Source organism: Cervus elaphus, chromosome 30, assembly GCF_910594005.1.
Source record: "Cervus elaphus chromosome 30, mCerEla1.1, whole genome shotgun sequence".
Lineage (NCBI taxonomy): Eukaryota > Metazoa > Chordata > Mammalia > Artiodactyla > Cervidae > Cervus > Cervus elaphus.
In genome coordinates, this window is record NC_057844.1 from 2,512,540 (window position 1) to 2,529,326 (window position 16,787).

At 37.7% G+C, this 16,787-nt stretch overlaps 1 pseudogene; it reads left to right on the forward strand.

The window, feature by feature from the left end:
* Positions 1–337: 337 nt before the first annotated feature.
* LOC122686843 lies at positions 338–745 on the forward strand (annotated as a pseudogene).
* The last annotated feature ends 16,042 nt before the right edge of the window (positions 746–16,787 follow it).

Genomic DNA, 16,787 nt, shown 5'->3' on the forward strand with positions numbered 1-16,787 from the left:
ACAAAATTGACAAACCACTAGTCAGACTCATCAAGGGGAAAAAAAAAAGGCTACAAATCAATGAAACTAGAGACAAAACAGGAGAGGTTACAATATACAATGCAGGAATACAAAGGATCATAGGAGACTTTATGAAGAACAGTATTCCAATAAAATGGACAACTTGGAAGAAATGGACAGATTCTTAGAAAAGCTCAATCTTCCGAGACTGACCCAGGAAGAAATAAAAATTATGAACAATCCAATTATAATCACTAAAATTGAAACTGATCAAAATCTCCCCCGAGGCTGTTTGTTTTCACTTCTCTGGGATGTGTTCCTCTCCAGGTTCCTAAAAATGCAGCTCAGACCAATAGAGATTAACCCTGAGATGCTGAGCAGAGCGCTGGTCCCGCTGGTGGTCGCCAGCCAGTGGCTCTCTGAAGACGTTCTGGGACGGGAGGAGGAGTCTCTGGCCTGAGAGCATGGTGCTGCTCTTTCCACTCACAGAACAGCAGGAGAATTTCAGGGAAAACAGACTGGGGAGCTGAAGGGACACAAAGTCAGTCCCGAGGTGTGCCTCACGAAGCAGGCCATTGGCAACTCCTGTGGAAACATGGGATTCGTTCGTGCAGCAGCCGATAATCAGGACAAACTGGAGCTCGAGGATGGGTCCATTCGGAAACAGAGACGTTGTCCCCTGAAGACAGAGCGAAGTGCTTTGATAAATGAAGCCATTCAGGGATCCCACGACCCCATGGCATAGGAAGGCCTACCTCAATATAATAAAGGCCATATATGATAAATCCACAGCAAGCATTATTTTCAATGGTGAAAAACTGAACGCATTCCACCTAAGATCAGATTACTACCAAATGTAATCTACAGTTTCTATGCAAACTATCAAATTACAATGGCATTTTTCACAGAGCTAGAACAACAACAACAACAAAAATCTCACAATTCATACAGAAACACAATATACTCCAAATCGCCAAATAAATCTTGAGAAAGGGAGCTAGAGGGATCAGCCTTCCTGACTTCAGACTATACTACAAAGACAAAGTCACCAGGACGGTACAGTACTGGCACAAAGACAGAAATATAGACCAATGGAACAAGATAGAAGTTCAGAGATAAACCCATGTCCCTCTGGCTACCTTATCTTTGTCAAAGGAGGCAAGTATATACATTGGGGCAAATACAGTCTCTTCAATATGTGGTGCTGGGAAAACTGGACAGCTTTGTGTATAAGAATGAAATTAGAACACTTCCTAACACCATACACAAAGATAAACTCAAAATGGGTTAAAGACCTAAACGTAAGACCAAAAACTAATAAAGCTCCTAGATGAAAATATGGGTAGAACACTCTATGACATAAATCAGAGCAAGATCCTCTATGACCCACCTCCTAAAGTAATGGAAATAAAAACAAAAATAAAAAACTGTGGCCTAATTAAACTTAAAAGCTTTTCCATAGCAAAGGAAACTCTAAACAAGGTGAAAAGACAACCCTCAGAATGGGAAAAAAATAATAACAACTAAAACAACTGACAAATAATTAATTTCAAAAATATATAAGCAGCTCATAAAGTCATACCTAAAAAAGCAAACAGCCCAATTAAAAAATGGGCAAAACACCTAAACAGACATTTCTCCAAAGAAGACATACAGAAGGCTAATTAATATGTGAAAAGATGCTCAGCATGGCTCATTATTAGAGAAACGTGAATCAAAACTACAATGAGATATCAACTCACAGCGGTCAAAATGGCCATCAACAAAAAATCTACAAACAATAAATGCTGGAGAGAGTGTGGGGAAAAGGGAATACTCTTGCACTGTTTGTGGGAATGCAAATTTACACAGCCACTATGGAGAACAGTATGGATATTCCTTAAAAAACTAGAAATAAAACCACCCCAAGACCAGCAGTTCAACTACTAGGAATATACTTTGAGGAAATCCAAATTGAAAAACTCACGGGTAACCCAATATTCCCATGGAGGAGGTCATGGCAACCCACTCCAGTATTCTTGCTTGGAGTATCTCCATGGACAGAGGAGTCTGGTGGGCTACAGTCCATGGAGTTGCAACGAGTCAGAAATGAATGAATGACTAAGCATAGCACAGCACAATGCAATGTTCATTGCAGCTCTGTTTATAACACCTAGGACATGGAAGCAACCTTGATGTCCATCCACAGAATAATGGGTAAAGAAGCTGTGGTGCATATATACGATGGAATAATACTCAGCCTTTAAAAGGGAAACATTTGAGTCAGTCATAATGAGTAGATAAACCTAGAGACTATTATACAGAGTGAAGTAAGTCAGAAAGAAAAAATCAGTTATCATATGCTAATGCATATATATGGAATCTAGAAAGAAGGTACTGATGAACCTATTTGCAGACCAGCAGTGGCGACATAGACATTGAGAACAGACTGACGGACATGGCTGAAGGCAAGAAAGAATGTGTGGGTAGGAAGAATGAAAAGAATAACAAGTAAATATACATTACCATGTTTAAAACAGATAGTCAATGGTAATTTGCTGTATGACTTATTGAACTCAAAGCAGGGCTTGGTAACAGTTTAGAGGGGTGGGATGTGGAGGGAGGTGGGAGCAATATTTAAGTGGGAGGGGGAATGGGTAAACCTATGGCTGTTTCATGGTGATGTTTGGTAGAAAGTAATGTGATAATGTAAAACAATTATCCTTCAATTAAAAATAAATAAATTTTTAAAAATTTAAAAATACAAACTATGGGTGAGGATATGAAGAAAGAGAAACTCTGTGATCTATTGATGCAGGCACTATAGAAATCAGTTTGAAGATTTCCCCCCACAAAATTAAAAATTAAGAATTCAGCAATTCCACTCAGGTATTTACCTAGGAATAAAACAAAAACATGAATATGAAAAGATATATGCACTCCTATGTTCATTGAATCATTATTTTCAATAGCCAAGACATGGAAGCAACCTAATTGCTTATTGACAGACAAATAGATGAAAATGTGATACATATACATGGTCAGCCATAAAAAAACAATGAAATATTGTCATTTGTCATGATGTGGATGGACTTACAGGGTTTTATGCTAAAGGAAATAAGTCAGAAAGAGAGAAATATACTGCCTTTCACTTATATGTGGAATCCTAAAAACAAACAAACAAACAAAAAGAACAAACACAACAAAATAGAGACATAGATACTGAGAAAACAAAAACAAAACAACTGGTGATTGCCAAAGTGGAAAAATGAGCAGGAATGAATGATATATTGAGAGAGATTAAGTACAAATTTCCAGTTAGAAAATGAAGGAATCATGGGATTCAATATACAACATATGAAATATACTTAATAGTATTATAATCACTTTGTATGTCAAAGATGGTAATTAGATTTTTTTGTGCTAATCATTTCAAAATGTATTAAATATTGTTAATTAATTATAATTCAGTTTAAAAAATTAAAACATAAATCATCATACCTCTGTATTTTATCATCTTTGGGAAAAGGTAAAATAATATTTCAATAACTTCCTTACCAACGTTTTGTGGTAAAATAATCTATCATAATATTCATTATGATAATATCATGATATCATATGATAATATTCATAATATCATAATATTCATTTATATCATAATGATATGTTTCAACTATTGCATCAATGAAGAAGATGGATATTTAAGGGAGTAAAATGATAGTGGTCAGAGAGAAATGTAATAGAAGACAATAATAAACAAATATCAAAATGAGAGGGGAAAAAATGCTGATTCTCAGAAGTCATCTGAAATGTTAGTGTTTTTAATTTGATTTTGCTCTTTTAAAAAATATTTACTTATTTTATATTTTAGTTGCATTGAATGTTAATTGCTGCACATAGGGTATTCCTTGCAGGATGCAAAATCTTTCATTGTGGTGCACAGGCTCAGTAGTTGCAGTGTGCAGGCTTAGTTGCCTTGCAACCTGTGGGATCTTAGTTTCCTGACCAGGAATCAAACTTGTGTCTCCTTCATTGGAAAATAGATCCTCAACCAATGGACCAACAGGGACATGCTTTATTTTACTCTTGGCTCACTCTCAAATTATTACTCTTCAGAACTACTAATCTATTAATATTTAATGTGATAACTATTTTTTTCATTTATTTTTATTACCTGGAGGCTAATTACTTTACAATATTGTAGTGGTTTTTGTCATACATTGATATGAATCAGCCATAGATTTACACGTATTCCCCATCCCGATCCCCCCTCCCAACTCCCTCCCCATCCCACCCCTCTGGGTCTTCCCAGTGCTCCAGCCCTGAGCACTTGTCTCATGCATCCAACCTGAGCTGGTGATCAGTTTCATCCTTGATAGTATACTTGTTTCAATGCTGTTCTCTCAGAACATCCCACCCTCGCCTTCTCCCACAGAGTCCCAAAGTCTGTTTTGTACATTTGTGTCTCTTTTTCTGTTTTGCATATAGGGTTATCATTACCATCTTTTTAAATTCCATATATATGTGTTAGTATACTGTATTGGTCTTTATCTTTCTGGCTTATGTCACTCTGTATAATGGGCTCCAGTTTCATCCATCTCATTAGAACTGATTCAAATGAATTCTTTTTAATGGCTGAGTAATATTCCATGGTGTATATGTACCACAGCTTCTTTATCCATTCGTCTGCTGATGGGCATCTAGGTTGCTTCCATGTCCTGGCTATTATAAATAGTGCTGCGATGAACATTGGGGTGCACGTGTCTCTTTCAGTTCTGGTTTCCTCGATGTGTATGCCCAGAAGTGGGATTGCTGGGTCATATGGCAGTTCTATTTCCAGTTTTTTAAGAAATCTCCACATTGTTCTCCATAGTGGCTGTACTAGTTTGCATTTCCACCAACAGTGTAAGAGGGTTCCCTTTTCTCCACACCCTCTCCAGCATTTATTGCTTGTAGACTTTTGGATAGCAGCCATCCTGACTGGTGTGTAATGGTACCTCATTGTGGTTTTGATTTGCATTTCTCTGATAATGAGTGACGTTGAGCATCTTTTCATGTGTTTGTTAGCCATCTGTATGTCTTCTTTGGAAAAATGTCTGTTTAGTTCTTTGGCCCATTTTTTGATTGGGTCATTTATTTTTCTGGAATTGAGCTGCAGGAGTTCCTTGTATATTTTTGAGATTACTCCTTTGTCTGCTTCTTCATTTGCTATTATTTTCTCCCAATCTGAGGACTGTCTTTTCACCTTGCTTATAGTTTCCTTTGTTGTGAAAAAGCTTTTAAGTTTCATTAGATCCCATTTGTTTAGTTTTGCTTTTATTTCCAATATTCTGGGAGGTGGGTCATAGAGGATCCTGCTGTGATTCATGTCGGAGAGTGTTTTGCCTATGTTCTCCACTAGGAGTTTTATAGTTTCTGGTCTTACATTTAGATCTTTAATTCATCTTGAGTTTATTTTTGTGTATGGTGTTAGAAAGTGTTCTAGTTTCATTCTTTTACAAGTGGTTGACCAGTTTTCCCAGCACCACTTGTTAAAGAGGTTGTCTTTTTTTTCATTGTATATCCTTGCCTCCTTTGTCAAAGATAAGGCGTCCATAGGTACATGGATTTATCTCTGGGCTTTCTATTCTGTTCCATTGATCTATATTTCTGTCTTTGTGCCAGTACCATACTGTCTTGCTGACTGTGGCTTTTTAGTAGAGCCTGAAGTCAGGCAGGTTGATTTCTCCAATTCCATTCTTCTTTCTCAAGATTGCTTTGGCTATTTGAGGTTTTTTGTATTTCCATATAAATAGTGAAATTATTTGTTCTAGTTCTGTGAAAAATACCATTGGTAGCTTGATAGGGATTGCATTGAATCTATAGATTGCTTTGGGTAGTATAGTCATTTTGGTAGTATAGTATATTGTGAAAACAATATTGATTCTTCCAATCCATGAACATGGTATATTTCTCCATCTATTTGTGTCCTCTTTGATTTCTTTCACCAGTGTTTTATTGTTCTATATATATAGGTCTTTCATTTCTTTAGGTAGATATACTCCTAAGTATTTTATTATTTTTGTTGCAATGGTGAATGGTATTGTTTCCATAATTTCTCTTTCTGTTTTCTCATTGTTAGTGTATAGGAATGCAAGGGATTTCTGTGTGTTAATTTTATATCCTGCAACATCACTGTATTAATTGATTAGCTCTAGTAATTTTCTGGTAGAGTCGTTAGGGTTTTCTATGTTGAGGATCATGTCGTCTGCAAACAGTGAAAGTTTTACTTCTTCTTTTCCTATGTGGGTTCCTTTTATTTCTTTTTCTGCTCTGATTGCTGTGTCCAACACTTCCAAAACTATGTTGAATAGTAGTGGTGAGAGTGGGCACCCTTGTCTTGTTCCTGACTCTAAGGGAAATGCTTTCAATTTTTCACCATTGAGGATAATGTTTGCTGTAGGTTTGTCATATATAGCTTGTATTATGTTGACGTATGTTCCTTCTGTTCCTGCTTTCTGGAGAGGTTTTTTTTTTTTTTTTTTTTTTTTATCATAAATGGATGCTGAATTTTGTCAAAGGCTTTTTCTGCTTCTATTGAGATAATCATATGGTTTTTATCTTTCAATTTGTTAATGTGGTGTATTACATTGATTGATTTGCAGATGTTAAAGAATCTTTGTATTCCTGGGATAAAGCCCACTTGGTCATGATGTATGATCTTTTTACTATGTTGTTGGATTCTGTTTGCTAGAATTTTGTTAAGGAATTTTGCAACTATGTTCATCAGTGATATTGGCCTGTTGTTTTCTTTTTTTGTGGCATCTTTGTCTGGTTTTGGTATTAGGCTGATGGTGGCCTCATAGAATGAGTTTGGAAGTTTACCTTCTGCAATTTTCTGGGAGTTTGAGTAAGATAGGTGTTAGCTCTTCTCTAAAATTTTTGGTAGAATTCAGCTGTGACACCATCTGGTCCTGGGCTTTTGTTTCCTGGAAGATTTCTGATTACAGTTTCAATTTCCTTGCTTGTGATGGGTCTGTTAAGATCTTCTATTTCTTTCTGGTTCAGTTTTGGAAAGTTATACTTTTCTAAGAATTTGTCCATTTCTTCCAAGTTGTCCATTTTATTGGCATAGAGCTGCTGGTAGTAGTCTCTTATGATCCTTTGTATTTCAGAGTTGTCTGTTGTGATTTCTCCATTTTCATTTCTAATTTTGTTGATTTGGTTCTTCTACCTTTGTTTCTTGTCTCTGGGGCTGAGTTTGCCCCTTTCCCCTCCCCCCTGCCTCCTGCCTCTGGCGGGGGATGGGCCGGTCCACAGCCGGCTAGCTCTTCTCTGGTATTAACTCAGTCCTTTGTTCCGGGAAGGGTCGGGTAGTGCCTAAATTTAGGGCTTTTCCCAGGTTAATTCTCTCTCTCTTGCTATCCCACAGTTTAAGTTGCTATCTCTCGTTAGCTCCCTCAGATTGCTCTCAGGGCTTTCAGGCCCAGTCCTTACTCTAAGCAATATTGCCCGCTCCTCTCCGTTCAGCCCCCACTTGCTGGTGTTGGATGCGAGTGTCTGGGGTACTTTCCTTCTGGGGGTTGTTTTTAGGCATGTAATCTGTGGGTTTTATTTATTTCTCCTCCCAGTTAGGTTGCCCTCTGAGATTCAAAAACTTCCCCCAGACCTGCTGGTGAGAGGGTTTCCTGGTGTTTGGAAACTTCCTCTATTAAGACTCCCTTCCCGGGACAGACCTCCATCCCTAACTCTATTGTCTCTCTTTTTATCTTTTATATTTTGTCCTACCTCATTTCGAAGACAATGGACTGCTTTTCTGGGTGTCTGATGTCCTCTGCTAGCCATCAGAAGTTGTTTTGTGGAGTTTGCTCAGCGTTCAAATGATCTTTCGATGAATTTGTGGGGGAGAAAGTGGTCTCCCGGTCCTATTCCTCCACCATCTTAGCTCCCTCTGATAACTTTTAAATTTAGAAGAATAACTGCAAATTTTCATTTTTACTGAAAAAGAATAGTAAACTGTGTCAAAAAACAAACAAAAAAAGCGACTTTGACTTTTTGTTATAAAACCAAAGACAAAATAATTAAATATCACCTGAGTTTTTAGTTGGAAAGTTCTTTATAAATTATCAATCTGTAAATATCTATCAGAAAGCCCTAATGCAATATATTTATACTAGCATGATTGAAACATCTCAAAACCTTTTGCAGTTTAATTTACATCACAAATTGATGATTAAATTTAGATTTTAGATTTCAATTATTCATTATTTAAAGACTAAGTATTCCTTAAGTCTTCCCTGAAGTGATTGGACTGGATGCCATGATCTTGTTAATGGCATCCAGTCCAATCACTTCATGACAAATAGATGGGGAAACAATGTAACAGTGAGATAATTTATTTTGGGGGGGCTCCAAAATCACTACAGATGGTACCTGCAGCTATGAAATTAAAAGATGCTTGCTCCTTGGAAGAGAAGTTATGATCAACCTAGACAGCATATTAAAAAGCAGAGACATTATTTTGCCAACAAAGGTCCATCTAGTCAAAGCCATGGTTTTTCCAGTAGTAATGTATGGGTGTAAGAGTTAGACTATAAAGAAAGCTGAGCACTGCAGAATTGAAGCTTTTGAACTGCGGTGTTGGAGAAGACCCTTGAGAGTCCCTTGGACTGCAAGGAGATCCAACCAGTCCATCCTAAATGAAATCAGTCCTGAATATCACTGGAAAGACTCATGATGAAGCTGAAACTCCAATACTTGAGCCACATGATTCGAAGAACTGACTCAGTAGAAAAGACCCTGATGCTCGGAAAGATTGAAGGGAGGGGGAGAAGGGGATGACAGAGGATGAGATGGTTGGATGGCATCACCGATTCAATGGACATGGGTTTGGGTGGGCTCTGGGAGTTGGTGATGAACAGGGATGCCTGGTGTGCTGCATTCCATGGGGTTGCAAAGAGTCAGACATGACTGAGTAACTGAACTGAAGTCTTTCTTATAAAAAATTATTTCATTTGTGAAAAAAAATTTCAAGTTGCACAAATTAAGTTGCCAAAATAAGTTGTTTGATCATGTTAAAGGAGTGAAACTGGGAAAAATTGATACCCCTTTTCTCATTTTCAAACTTAAGCATGTATGTGAAATTGGCCACAAGTTTTCTGAATGTCTGCTGTGGAGAAGTAATGATAATATTGCCTCCCCTTGAATATGGCCAGGTTCTATATCTGCTTTGACCAATAGATAATGGTGGAAATGATGAATAAAGTTTCTATTCCCAAGTCTTAAGAGACTTGCAGTCTCCAATTACTGCCTCTTGAGTTATTCTCTCAGAATTCAACTGCCTAAATAGCCTATGGAATATGGAGGGATTATGCTTGTAGAAAACTGTCAGCAGCCACAGATGAGCTCTTAGAGGATAGCTAGCATCAATGATAATCCATGTGAGTGAGCTATCTTGGATATCTGATCCTGTTGAGTCTCAAGATATCTCCAGTCCTGATGGCTATCTGACTACGATCACATATGATATCCCAAGAAAGAACCACCTGAGCTTATTTAATCAAAAACATATTACAGAAAAACAACAAAATGTTTTTAAACTATTACGTTTCAGGATTGTTCATGGTTGTTTTGCAACAATAGATAAAACATAATTTTAAAATTGTACCTACATATTTTATATTTCAAGTATTCTAGATTGGTTTACAAGAAAAACCTATTGTTCCCTTAAGATGAATCTTTGCTCCTACTTTGAAAAATTACCAATTTTGATGGTTGAGAATATATTGCTACACAAGCTAGAAGAGATACTTGAGTATCAAGTTATCCCAGACAGAAAGATTTCCTAGTAGTCTAAAGAGCTATTAATTATGGAGTTGTATGTGATCAATCAATTGTGGCTACTGTGAATAAAACTTCCCAGGTGGCTCAGTTAATAAAGAATCTGCCTGTTATGTGGGATACTTGGGTTGGATCCCTGGTTCAGGAAGATCACCTGGAGAAGGGAATGGCAACTCACTCTAGAATTCTTGCCTGGAGAATTGCTTGGACAGAGCAGCCTGGCGGACTACAGTCCATGGGGTCGCAAAGTCAGACAACTGAGTGACTTTCTTTCACTTTTCATGAATAAAACTAAACAAACTTGCTGAACCATAAGTGATTACACATGCAGACACTTCACCTCATAAATGATCACACAGGAAAAGCTATAACACCTGTGCTCTTTATTGTTGAAATCACCAGTCCAAGATTACTAAAGATGGTTAAGCTATTTCTCTGGTGGTTGCATTAGATAGATAGATAATAGATATTTATGTATGCATATCTCCCCATGCATTCATATATGCCACATACACTCATTTATTAAATATAAAGTTTGTGGAAACATTGAATAGAACCTTGGTGAAAAAGCATTTTAGGGATGACCAGTTTTGGAGAGCTACATTTTTTTCCCTTGGGATATATATGTCTCATTGTTGATACACATATAATACAAAATTTCAGTTAAAATTTCAACCAAATCTATTTGGTAACAATTTCACTTACAATCAAAATTACAGCTTGAAATATTTAAAAAGTCTTCATTTATTATCTATCAATTTTGTTTGTACTTTCTGGCTTATCCAGGATTAAAAGAAATGGCTGACCATGTAAAAGTAATTAAATATAGTTGTGATATCATTACAGCAATGAAGTAGTCTATAGCTCCTAGAAACTCATCTAAGATATTTTTGCTCTTTTTAAAATTTAAGTCAATTTTAATGTGAAATATCTGTTTTTAAAAGTTAATGAGTATTAAATATACATAAAATCTCTATTAACTCAGAGAGTGAATTGCCAGTTTCTTTGTCATCACATGCTGACAATCTCTCTTGTAAACTTGAGGAAATCTCCTTGTATGCTGCTATCTCCTGGCAAATTTATATCGTTGAAAGTGGCTAGGGAATGACCAATAAGAAAAAGGCCCTATTCTTCCCTTATTTTTAGAGAGCAGAGGGCCCTAAGTAAGCGTAGAGAGGTCATGGTTGAATAGAAAAATCTTGTATTATCATTAGAATGAAAACTAACACAGAATGGGTGCTCAGTTCCCAATTAGCCAACCCAGGCAAAGGTTTAGTGTTTGAAGAAGTGCTCAGAAGGATAAGGCAGATGGATTATCTGCTTTATCCATCTGAGGATGGATCTGCTTCAGAAGGGCATGATTTTCAGCACAGCTTTATTCTTAAAACAAAGAGCATTAAACAAGTCAGGGAAATATTCGTTCAAGGTTTCAGAAAAAAAGGGGACCAGCATGTACACAGCGAGTCAGTATGGCCTTGGCACCTGGGAGGAAGACATGTCAAAGGAGTATTAGCATCAGTGCCTCAGGAAAGAGGGGTTTAATCTTTATTTTTAGTATGCATATTTCTTTACTTCTGGCCAACACATCATTTTTCTTGATGGTTAAATCAGATGTACAATGTATGCTTGATAGTGCATAAACTGGCTGTTTCAGTCAGCACAAACTACAAGTTAACTCATGATAAGGCAGAATAATATCCCCATACCTACCTCAATATGTGAAAAGTTATTTCATTATATCCTATCAAAGCAAAGAAATTTGTAATTTCAGTGTACTGTGTTGCTTTTTGTAATGTTTAAATGGATGCAAAGCAACTTTTAAATTATTAAACTAATAATAATAAACAATAATCCATTTGGAAGATACTATTGTTCCCTTGGCAAAGTATACACCAGGATATGTATTCTTTTTCATTGTAGCAAATAATAGAATAAAATTTGTCAGCTGTCACTTCCAGTTTTGGATAAAAGTTTCCAGGTAGAAATTTCATAATTTGTTTCTTTTCAGACAAATATTTTCTGTTCTTCTAGATCTGGTCACCATAAATACCCTGTGTGTTCTAGAGAGTTGTTGTTGTTTCCCAAAAAACAACTAAATATTAAGTGGAAATAAACTAAAGAGAAATATGTTGCTACAGAATCTCTCTTGTTTTTATTATTATTGTTCTATTTACACTCTTTTTTTTTTTCTGTTACAAGCAGAATCAAGGTTGCCAACCATTCATTTTGCTCTTGCTAAGCAGTTAGCTACCAGGCTGCCTACAAGCCTCCTGCCCTTGTAAGCTGCCAACTTAAACTGAACTAACAGATGAGTAGTCTAAGTCACTTGTATTCTTATTCAAGTGAAAAAATAAGATATAAATTAGGCAAATCAAAATAAATATGGAAATGGAAATCCTCATTTCATCCAAGGAAAACTTTGTAAATTGTGTCTATGAGATGTGAAGTTGCACACAAGTTAAAGCAAATAAACAATAATGTCTCCTCCAAATATGAGATTCTATGACTTATAACATAGACAGGTATATGAAGAATGCCATGCATTTTATCTCCACCACATCTAGCATCATGTGTATATAGTAGTAAACCACAAGGGCAGACATTCTCAGTTAACCTTCAACCTTCAATGAACATCATGTATAAGTTTTCACTTTTTACACTGCCTCCCTGCTGCTAGAGATCTCTCTTTTATCTTTAAAGAAAATATCCCATCCCCTTTTTAATTGCCATGCTGCTAAATTATCACTATCTTTCCAAACTCCATTCACTTCTTGATTCAGCTTCAAGACCAGGCTGGGTTAGAGGGCTTAATACTCAGGATTCAAAGACATTCAAAAGATCTATTTGGAGTATCAAACAAATTTTTATAAGTAACAGAAATCCAATATTGCTATCAATATTTCTGCTCTATATGTCAGGAAATAGGTTCTTACTTGGGAATACTAAAACTTTCTGTGAAAAAAAATTATAATAAATTTTCAGTATACAGCAGATACTTATTGTATGAAATTTATTAATAAAAATGAAGACTGATAAATTGCAAATGACAAAAATGATCTTTCATCATGGACTTTAATTTGTCTTAACAGTTTGATTAAACATACAAATCAAAATTATGATTTCATACAAATCTGTATGTCATCGTCATTTGCATAACATAGTCCTTGCCTCAATTTTAATGGGAAAAGGTACTTATATAGGTTATCAATCTTCTTACAAAGTCTTGTATAGTAAGAATTTAGCTGCGTGCCAGTTGCTTTACACATTTAACTCTCACAACATTTTGCAGGTGAAGAAACAGAAAGTCTGACAGTAAATCATTCTCACACTGTTTTGTGTTTGCATGTTTGTGCTCGGTCACTGAGTTGTACCCAACTCTTTGCAACCCCATGGGCTGTGGCCTGTTAAGCTCCTCTGTCCATGGAATTTTCTAGGTAAGACTACGGGAGTGAGTCGCCATTTCCTGCTCCAGGGGCTCTCCCTGACCCAGGGAAGGGTGTGTCTCTTGAGTCTCCTGCACTGGAAGGTGGATTCTTTACCTCTGGGTCACCTGAGAAGCCCCTCGTGTTAATGGCATTTTAATTTGCCATTAACAACAAAGTCGGAGTCTTTGCAATATAATATTATACATAGCTTTTGCATTTTCACTATAATCCAATGAATTAAATAAGTAGAATTTATTAACTGTACATTACAGACAAGGAAATTAATACAGCCAGGCACACTGATCTGCACGTGGTCACACGGTAACACGAACTCTAAATAAGACATTAAGTTACCTAAATTTCAGGTTTTCAATAAAGCACTGTTTTGTATAAATTTAAATTCTGGAGTTTGCCTTGTTCCTGGTTTAAATTTCTGCCTTTCAGCATCATTTATTTTTGCTCTTCAAAGTTGCACGTTAATTATTTTTTCCTCACAGATCAGATAGAATATTATAGATATGGAGAAAATAATGAATAATCTCTAGCAAACATAAAAACAAATTTCAATTTCCAAAAAGTAATAAATTTAATTTGTTTAAAACAGTCCAGTGAATGGCTTCTAGGTGAGTACTTAAGAAAGGAGAGTTAATAAAATTTAGATCTGCTTTGGTACACATATTTTATAGATATTTTTAACGCCCTCATATGCCAAATTGTGTTCCTGTGCTTGTTTTACTGCACCTTAATATGTCAATAATACATAAGAATTCTTTCAAATTTAAATTGTTAAAAATTGGCATGCCACATAAAGACCTCAAAACTAAGAATAAGCATAGAGACCTCAAAACTAAGAATACATTAATTGATATATGAGTTATATTCTTTTTTAGAGATTGCCCCCAGCAATCGAATTAATATTACCTTATCTTGTAACAAGGCATTCTGAAAACTAGTATAGATAAACTTACATTGAATTATTAATTGTGTAGACAGCCTGAGGTTAATAATGATTCTGAGCTGCTCACATTTCTGAAAGCACTTTATTCTTCTAGCCATGGCATTGCCAGAAACAATTAGTAAGTCAAGAAATGAGAAGGTAAAGTTACATGGAACTGAAATCATAATTAGCCTCTGACCTGGTTTTGATAACCAATTAAGTTCTAGTCTTCTGTTTTTTCTTCTGAATAATGCAGATATGCCTTTCTCTTCTTTTCGTAAATATACTTTACCATTTACTATTAAGGGCTGTCCTGTACCACATGGCTCCAATCCAGGGGCATCATTAATGAGAATTTAATAGTTCTTAATAGTTTGCCATTAGCCAGTTCCAGTGTCAACAGCCAGAAGAGGTTAAAGTGAATACAAATAAATTGTCTCCTTTGCCTTTCCTTTCCAGAGAATACACTAAAGCAATTCATTTTACCCTGGGGGTTTGATGAGCAGAAAATTTTAATTTGTTTCTTCACAGACATCCCTTAAGGTTACAGTACAGCAAAATGCATAGGATCATTTTGATCTTGACAAATAACAGATACCAGTCAGAATTTGAGGTTTAAAGGAGAAATAGCTGAAACTGACCTTAGATTGGTATAGAGATGTATAATTTGGTATAGAGATGTACTGGTAAGCAGGGCAAAAGGATATAATTCCTGGTCTTAAAAATCTAATAATCTTTGAAAATCAATATAGCACCTTAAAAAAGCTTTGATATCCTAAACTTAGGAACCATGGTTCTAGCTATGTTCTTTAAATCATTCTATGGCCTCAAGCTTAGAAAAGAATCAGTGGAGGAGTGACATCATCAAGATGGTGACATAGGTCATTCCTGACTTCAGTTCTACTCACAAAACCAACTAGCAACAACCACAGATAAGACACCACTGTGAAAATCTCAGAACCTGAGGATAAGGCTGAAGCATTGCCCTTAACCACAAAGATGGAGAAGGACCTCAATAGAACTGCAAGAGGAAAATTTCTGCATTGATCTCATCACATCTCCCCAAGAATGGCAAGGTGCTGTGCCAAGCAGGCCCACCAGACCTACAGCTTAACCAATGGGAAAAAAAAGAACCCAAGGTGGATATCTACTTCCCCAGCATAGGAGAACATTCCCCAAGAGGCCCACATAGGTCTTACCTCACAGGGATCACTGGGAGAAACAGAAAACACTGCGGGAGTGGAGAAAGGCAGAGTTTACAGCAACCAGCCCTCATATTTCAGTGAATCCCATTCCTGCTTGCAGTGTCCCTCTCACAGAGATTCCAGCTGTGGCTCTGCCCATCTTCAGAGCTGATCCAGTGGCCCCAGAAAGCCAAAAAGATTGGTTGGTAGTTCTGTCTTATTGGACTTCCTAGTCAACAGGCCATACTGGTCATGGAGACTACTCTGTGGCCTTACTCAAGCAGGGTAGCAAATTAGCTGCTGCTGCTAAGTTGCTTCAGTCATGTCTGACTCTGTGCGATTCCATAGATGGCAGCCCACCAGACTCTGCCGTCCCTGGGATTCTCCAGGCAAGAACACTGGAGTGGGTTGCCATTTCCTTCTCCAATGCATGAAAGTGAAAAGTGAAAGTGAAGTTGCTCAGTTGTGTCTGACTTCTAGCGACCCCATGGACTGCAGCCTACCAGGCTCCTCTGCCCATGGGATTTTCCAGGCAAGAGTACTGGAGTGAGGTGCCATTGCCTTCTCCCAGCAAATTAGCAGTAACACCCAATTGCTAAGCACAGGCTCCAGTTCCACTGCAGATGGAAACTGGGCCACAGATGACCAGCAGCTCAGAGAACATCCCTGTGGTCTGTCTAGGGAGGGAATTAAGCCAGTAGCTCTGCCCAACTTTTGAGCACATAACCTCTAGACACAGGTACCAGGTAGTCTGAACAATGACCCCAAGCAGCCTTGGAGCCAGCCTACAGCAGTACCCAACCATAAAGCCCAGCCTACAACCTCATCCTACAGCACAGCTCACCTGTGGTTTTGCCTGATTCCTGAACACAGCCTGAAGCCTTGCCCAGGCAAGGAGCCCAGCTCTGACCCTGTCCATGTGTGGAGTCTAGCCTGAGGCTCTACCCAACAGGAAAGCCCAGCCAGTGACACAGAGCAGCTGCAGGGCACAGGTCTCCAGATTCAGCCAACTGTGGGGTACAGCCAGAAAAGCCCCACTTAATGAGACAGCCTGGCCGGCAACTTTGAGCAACAAGGTCCAACGGCCAACACTGAGGCAGAGCCAGTGGCTTGTCTGACTGGAAATCTCAGCCTGCAGCTCCATCCACATTAGGCACAGTCTGATGCCCTAACTGATTGCAGAGCACAACCTAAGACCTGTCTTGACCATGAAGCAGAGCCCACGTCTTGCCTGTACATGGAGTTCAGACAGTGGCAGCATCCATTTGAGCACAGCCTGAGGTCCCAACAAGCAGGAATAATTGCAGGGCACAGACTGTGGCTCTGTCCAGTTGCAGACCAGTGGTACCTCTTTTCCAGGGAACACAGACTATGACCCCACCCAACCAGAGGTAATTCAGAGCTTAGCTTGTGGCCCCATCTGACTGTGAAACCAGAGAGCTG